We start from the raw sequence: 6,600 nt of genomic DNA on the forward strand, positions 1-6,600 counted from the left end.
AAATTAGAAAAACTTATTTGTAAGGTCATGTCTATTTTTTCTACATAATTTTGGCGATATTCAATTCCCTTTAGTACACTTTTGGCTAGAGTTCAGATTTTTTTTATTTACTTCTATTTAGTTTACATGTGTGGCTTACACCAGGCATGCCAACATGTTGTCATATTAAAACAACAAAGATTGACTTCGCTACTACAGTACCTGTCACGTTGGCTGTGCTTCAGGCTTGTATATCCTGTGAAGATCTGGAGCTAATGATTTTCCGATCATACACAGCTGTCCCACTTCAATGCAGCAGTTTTATGACGTTAGAGCCCGGACAACATAGTGACAGTTCAAAATGGATGGACGAGCTGACACTTACCTGTAACAGATAATAGTAATAATAATAATAATAATAATAATAATAATAATGGATTTTTTTCCATTTTTGTATGTGCAACTGGTGCTCAAAATTTGTCCACATCTTTCAGTTACACTCTGTACAGTTAGGTGCATTACTTGTGTACGAGGTTAGTTTTTGCAAAAAATTCTCATTCCTACCGCTTTAATTTGAACTATATTTCGAACAGTTAATATATTTGATATTTTAATTTCACATTAATAAATCAGATTTATAGGATATTTTCTACCCTGATGATGGAAGTAGCAAACTCCTCCGAAACAGTGGTTAGATATCAACTACATAGCATAACATTCCAGGAGAGTTCTTTTAGAATTTGGAAGGACGAATAAAAGGAACAGTCTTTAAGGCCTCGCTCATCAACTGNCAATCAACCCCACCAATGACAAAAACAAAAAAAAACTCCGTGGTTTCAGTCCGCAAACGAACTATACCGACCGAGCGACCGCCGCTTGTCGGCGAAGTTAGTTCCAATTTTAGCGGTTAGAGAGTGTCGCGTGATCAGGGCAACGAATCCCAAAGACCGTTAATTTCGGTTTTCTAGACCGGAGCCGCTATTTCCTTGAAACAGTTCCTCAATTATCCTCACGAGGCTGAGTGGACCCAGTTTCAGACCCATTACTTCTAAGGAACTCTGGTAGCGCTGGGAATCGTACCCGGACCTCTGAATTTGTAGCAACGAACTCTGACGGGCCAAAAAAGGGGACACAACAAAAAAATATAGAGAAATTTATCAGTTAAAGTTGTTTAGATTTACACTTTGGCTTCTAAAATTATATATCGATTTATAAATCGCATTAGCAGCAGAAACACGTCTTGCTGAAGGGCGGTGGCTGGAGCAGGAACTGAACCTGGGGTAGTTATGTAGGAACACAAATGACATTTGTTACGAGGAAACAAATAGAAAGGGCAATGAGGTATCCAAACGTGAAAATTACATATTTGGACAATAGATTTATTCCATATTGGATTGCACACTCTCTTTCCACTGCTCCACAGTAAGTCATGTCTGTTATGAAATTCGAGATATCATTCTGGTTATTCTGGTTTTGTTTCGTGGAAAATTTCAGCTTTATTGCAGACTGTAATTAAAATTAACTAATACCATTTTTGTGTGGTACAGTTTTCTTCGTAATTTATAATACTTAACAAAGAGCTGTTCACTAGTGGTGTCATTGTGAAGTTCCATCTAAATCAAGTCCTCCAAAACTGCATTCTTTTTTAAATCATGCTTCAATGTGAGCGAGTTTCATTAACTCATTAGTTGAGTCCAGCAATTTTTGATTATATGATGTTGGAATTAATAGCACACGTATTACTGTTAATAATGTGTTTGACGCGACTAATGTTTAAAGAATAAAGTCATTTGTGAATGAAACTTAAAGATGCATTAATGTGGCAAACTTTAAATAGTTATATGCTATATTCGCCGGTCACTATAGCCGAGCGGTCTAAGGCATGTACTGTCTTCGCTCTCTCGGAAGCCGGGATTGTGGGTTCGAATCCCACTCAGGACATGGGTGCCCAGTGTGTGTCTGTGCGCGCGCGTTTGTCTGTATTTTTGTACAGGTAGAGAGGCCTTGCGATGAGCTGATCACCCGCCCAGGGAGTTCTACCGAATGTCTGAGATCTAGTAAACCGAAGTGAAACGGAGAGTTTCATGGGGGTAGGCGAAGGCCCAAATTGGGGCTGTAGCGCCAAAGCAAAAGAAAAAAATGCAATACTCTCACCGTTACGGATCTGTGGTTATTTTAGTTACGTCCTTCTCCTGTCAGTAGACCTAACCACTGAGACAAGTTATCCTAGCTTGGGGTGGGGTGGGGGGTGTTTTGTCTCTTCCACAATCTTTCAATTTCATTGTTTACAGTAACCCGCGTACTGGGCATTATGTAACCATTTGAGTCGAAATATTGTCGTCGAATTAAAAGGAAATATTCAGTTCATCTCTTAGTGACTATTGAAAGATTTTTTCTGCCTGTAGTTCCCAATTGCCCGTACGTAAGGCTTTTATGTTTATCTGTTGCTTTGTAAACAGAGTCATTGTCCTCGAATGTTAATTTTTGGCACGGTTAAATATTTTAAGCGAACTTATCATTGCATTTAGGATGAGGTGGTAGGGCATGCAGCACGAATGGGGGAGACGAGGAATGCATATAGGATATTGGTGGGAAAGCCAGAAGGGAAGAGACCACTGGGAAGACCAAGGCGTAGGTGGGTGGAGAATATTAAAATGGATCTTAGAGAGATAGAATGGGATGGTATGGATTTGATTGATCTGGCTCAGGATAAGGACCAGTGGGGGCTCTTGCGAACACAGTAATGAACTTTAGGGTTCAATAAAATGCTGGGAAATTCTTGAGTAACTGCAGAAAAGGCGCTCCTCAAGAAGGGCTCAACTCCATTAGTAAGTAAGTTTCATTTAACATTTTTTCAGACCTAAGCAGACTCGAGTAAATAAGAATATCCTCGCCAATTGAAAATCACGTTAAGAAGTTTTGGAATATTGTGCGCGGTTTTATAAAGAAACACTCGGTATTTTTACTAATGTCGAGATAAGTACATGAAATTCGAATACAGTAAACGGACCCAGGTGTAATGGATTTCGGAGTACTCTGTGAATACCTGTGCACGTCACGTCATATTCGCCTGACAGGACCACAATCCCCTGTGACTCCGCTAGTCCAAGGATGACTGGATCACCTGCTAAATAGAGCGTCCCCCGTCTCGTCGGCTTCCTGCACGTCACACAGAGCCTTAACAGCGCTTCGAGACAGACGGTGCACGGCTCGTTGGAATCAGTACGTATCACATACCTCGTGAATATATGAATAAGTGAGATCAAAATGTTATTATCAAATAGAAAATATAAGTTCAAGTTATCGATGTGGCTTGCAGGATTTGACGCCTTAATTGCAACTCAACGACTCATAACTCCCGACTTCCGACTTCCGGTAAGTCTGCCTTGGTGTCGAGACACAATGTCTGGTCCAAGACCAGCTTTTTGTTGCTGTCAGACAGTTGCCGGTTTATGTGGGACGCCCTCTCTGTCGAGAGAATGGTTTCGGTCTTTTACAATTGCTGCTAACCCTCGCCAGCGAAGTAATTCTCTGTTCCGAGTCCCACGGTACTCAAGACCATATTTTACTGTCTCAGATTCGAAACTCCCTCAAACCTGGAGGGCCAGGTCCCCGTATTTATATCCCTCAGAAACAGGTTGGCCCAGTTATACACCCCGGCACTGGGTTCCATTTTCGTCGCCTCCTACTACTCATAGGGCTCGAACCCGGTCGGATAAACTGCTGCTGGCCGTCGGCAGCACAGTCATTCTTGGTTGCGAGTCCCGCGGGAATCATGGCCATACTTTACTCTTTCATGGCTCCGGAAGTCATACAGCTCCAACCCGCCTCTTTCGGTCTGCCGGTGAAATTGCTGCTGGTCTTCGCCAGCACAGTCGTTCCTGGTTTCAGTCCCCTCGAGATCCATGACCAAGATTTTTATTCCCTCCTAGACATGTACGTGTTTCGAAATGGGGCGTCCTCTTCGAGGAACACTGCTGCAGCCACCTACTCACGCTGGTTCCTCGCTCGCGGATTTTTCTACCCTGAAGATGGAGGTGATAAGTTCCTCCGAAACGTCGGTTTATACTATGTCTACACGGCGCCACATCTCACAAGAGGGCATTCTTCATACTCACTGCCGCGAAAACCTCAAATCTTACATAGGTAACGTGAAGATTAATGTTCAATAAAGCGATAGTGGTGTTTAAAAATGGATAAATCAGGCTCAGGACTGTATCCCAAAGGAAGTTAAAATATAAGAGAGGTAGATCCTCCAGGAGTCAATTTGTTACTTATATTTGCCTGTAAATTTCGCAAATAATTTTACAAATTTAACAGATCCTGTTGTTGACATTTATGTAAGATGTATTTTTAAAGCTTTTATTGTGACTATTTTACAGTTAACTCACATCTGAACACAATTTTGAAAATACCCTTCCAGGAAATTCAACATTTATACTCCCTTCCATTCCTTCCCTACTCAAGAGAAAAATCACGAGGGACGAAGTGTTTCACGCATGCGTTCTTCCTTACACACAAAACACAATAGCTAACATCCTCTAAGACAGTGACCCAATAAAACGTCATTTTACTGTTCTTGAATTCAGTGGCTGAAAGCTGTGGGACCTGGGAGTACGGAGCTGGTACTCTCAGAGGCGCTCAGCCTATGAAGTAGGAGTGGCGCATGGGACAGAAACTCTCTTGTACACTGGGATGAGATGTCTGCAGGCCCTTCTATGTGTCCATTTCACTGCAAGCATCTGAAAGCCTCCAGGGATATTAAATGCCTCTGTGGGTTCGGTGAGGTTGAGGTGTCCGCAAAATTTCAAGAGCTAAGATAGTTCCTAAACACCGTCAGTTGATTCATGATGAGTATTTTTTTATTGCTAGTGGGGTGGGACTAAGTCCCTTGTACTGCGGTCACTTCTGGCCTATTGTACCAGGCCCAGATGATAGGTGAGGGTGATTGTGGAGCAATTGGTGGAATGAAGATTGGCAGGGGAAACCGAAGTACTCGGAGAAAACCTGCCCTACCGCCACTTTGTCCACCACAAATCCAACTTGTCCAGACCGAAGATGGAACCCGGGCCGCCGCGGTGGGAAGCCAGCGACTAACCGCTTGAGCTATATCTCGGCCTTCATGATGAGTAAATCCTACGATTACAGGGGTTGTTCTGGTTACGTGAGTGAACTGGGTGAAATGATATACTAGATATTATTAATTTTGTCTGTATCGTTTGTTTTTTAGGCTTGGAGTAAATTTGAATAATTTGATGTTATACACGTATTTCAGCATCATGTTGCACTGTATGTATCTGATCGAGGAGCTTTTGTGCCGTCTAAGTGCAACGTCATATTCTTTTAGTGCACAATACATATTTCAGCTTAACTGGCCATCTTCAGGTGTACATGTTTTTATGGTTAAGGTTTCTTCTGCTCTAATGCAGTTTTCTTTCCTCCTACTTTGGTTGCCTCTGGTTATTTTGGTTATGTGACTTGCAAGTGATTGTATTTTGGTTTTGTTTGGTTTGAAGTTGTGGCTGCCTTGAGTATTCTTGAGGGGTCGATAGTTCTGTTGTATGTTGGCCGGCCACTATGGTCATCCGTCCCTGCACCTGGAGATGGTCAGTCACGCCGAAACATGTAGTGTCCAATAAAGTTATACGAAGAAAGTATAGTAAACGAAGTTACACATAGATGACACCAAAGTCAGGAGAACTAGCTTACATATATATAAATGACTCGTAAGATTGGAAATTTGGATAAACAATTTAGACTGTGCTCTTCTGTATTCTGATATAGTATGTTTTGCTGGCAGATGCTGACGTTTCGGAGGAAAATACTGCCTCTTTAGGATTGCACTCTATATGTAGAAATGTTGCCTCTTCAGGCTTGAATTGTATAGGTTAAGGGACTGGCTCTGTTATATAGGCATCTTCAAGAAAGGAATGACTGATGGTGCACGAAGAATATTCCTCCGAAACGTCGGTGTCATCCGACAAGACTACATCGTACCACAACCCAGAATACTACAATGTGAATCAACAGGTTTGTGTAGCAGCAATATTCCAGACTCGTATTCGGGATATACTTGGTTCGAATCTCGGCCAGAACACAGGGTATCCTGACTGGGGGTGGGAGGGGGATTGGTTATACTCAGTCCCCGCAGGCAATATCCGGAATAGTATCTAGATTGAACCACCACCGCTTCCTTCCAAATCCCTTTCTATTCAGTGTATCACACAAACTCCGTCCTAAGTGCAAAGTTTATTGTAGTTCTTTTGTCTCTTTTCTTCTACACTACATGTTTCGGCCGTAAATGGCCATCATCAGGTGTATACTCTCACGTAGCTCTTACACTGCACGTAGTTTAAAATTTAAAAACACCAGCTTTCTTAATTGTTCATTTCTCCGTTGTTAATAGGTCCCGATATATCAGAATCCCCTTGCTGATATGTGTCAGATATGTATAAAATCTTTGTTAATTTACATACGTCACTTTGATTTTTTAATTTTGGTATTTTTAAAATCTTCAATTTAAATTAATTTTTTTTTTAATTTTTAAAATTTTAAAATTTAAAATTACAGGGGTACCCGTTTTAGGGCTACAGTGCTGCAGCGGGTACTTCTTGCTTTCAG

At 41.6% G+C, this 6,600-nt stretch overlaps 1 protein-coding gene across 3 annotated transcripts in view; it reads right to left on the bottom strand.

Annotated features, from left to right (window-relative positions):
* The window catches only part of LOC111870265 (neuronal growth regulator 1), a 408,356-nt gene that overhangs the window by 320,757 nt on the left and 80,999 nt on the right, over positions 1 to 6,600 (bottom strand). The window contains exon 1 of one of the 3 annotated variants that reach the window (XM_033753745.1): positions 202 to 305. The exons of the other annotated variants lie outside the window; for them this stretch is intronic. The gene's annotated coding sequence lies outside the window, so the exon portion shown is untranslated. Of the gene's footprint in view, positions 1 to 201; positions 306 to 6,600 lie in introns of those variants that run through there. 3 annotated transcript variants of the gene reach the window in all.

Source organism: Cryptotermes secundus, unplaced genomic scaffold (assembly GCF_002891405.2).
Source record: "Cryptotermes secundus unplaced genomic scaffold, Csec_1.0 scaffold94, whole genome shotgun sequence".
NCBI classification, from domain to species: Eukaryota; Metazoa; Arthropoda; class Insecta; order Blattodea; family Kalotermitidae; genus Cryptotermes; species Cryptotermes secundus.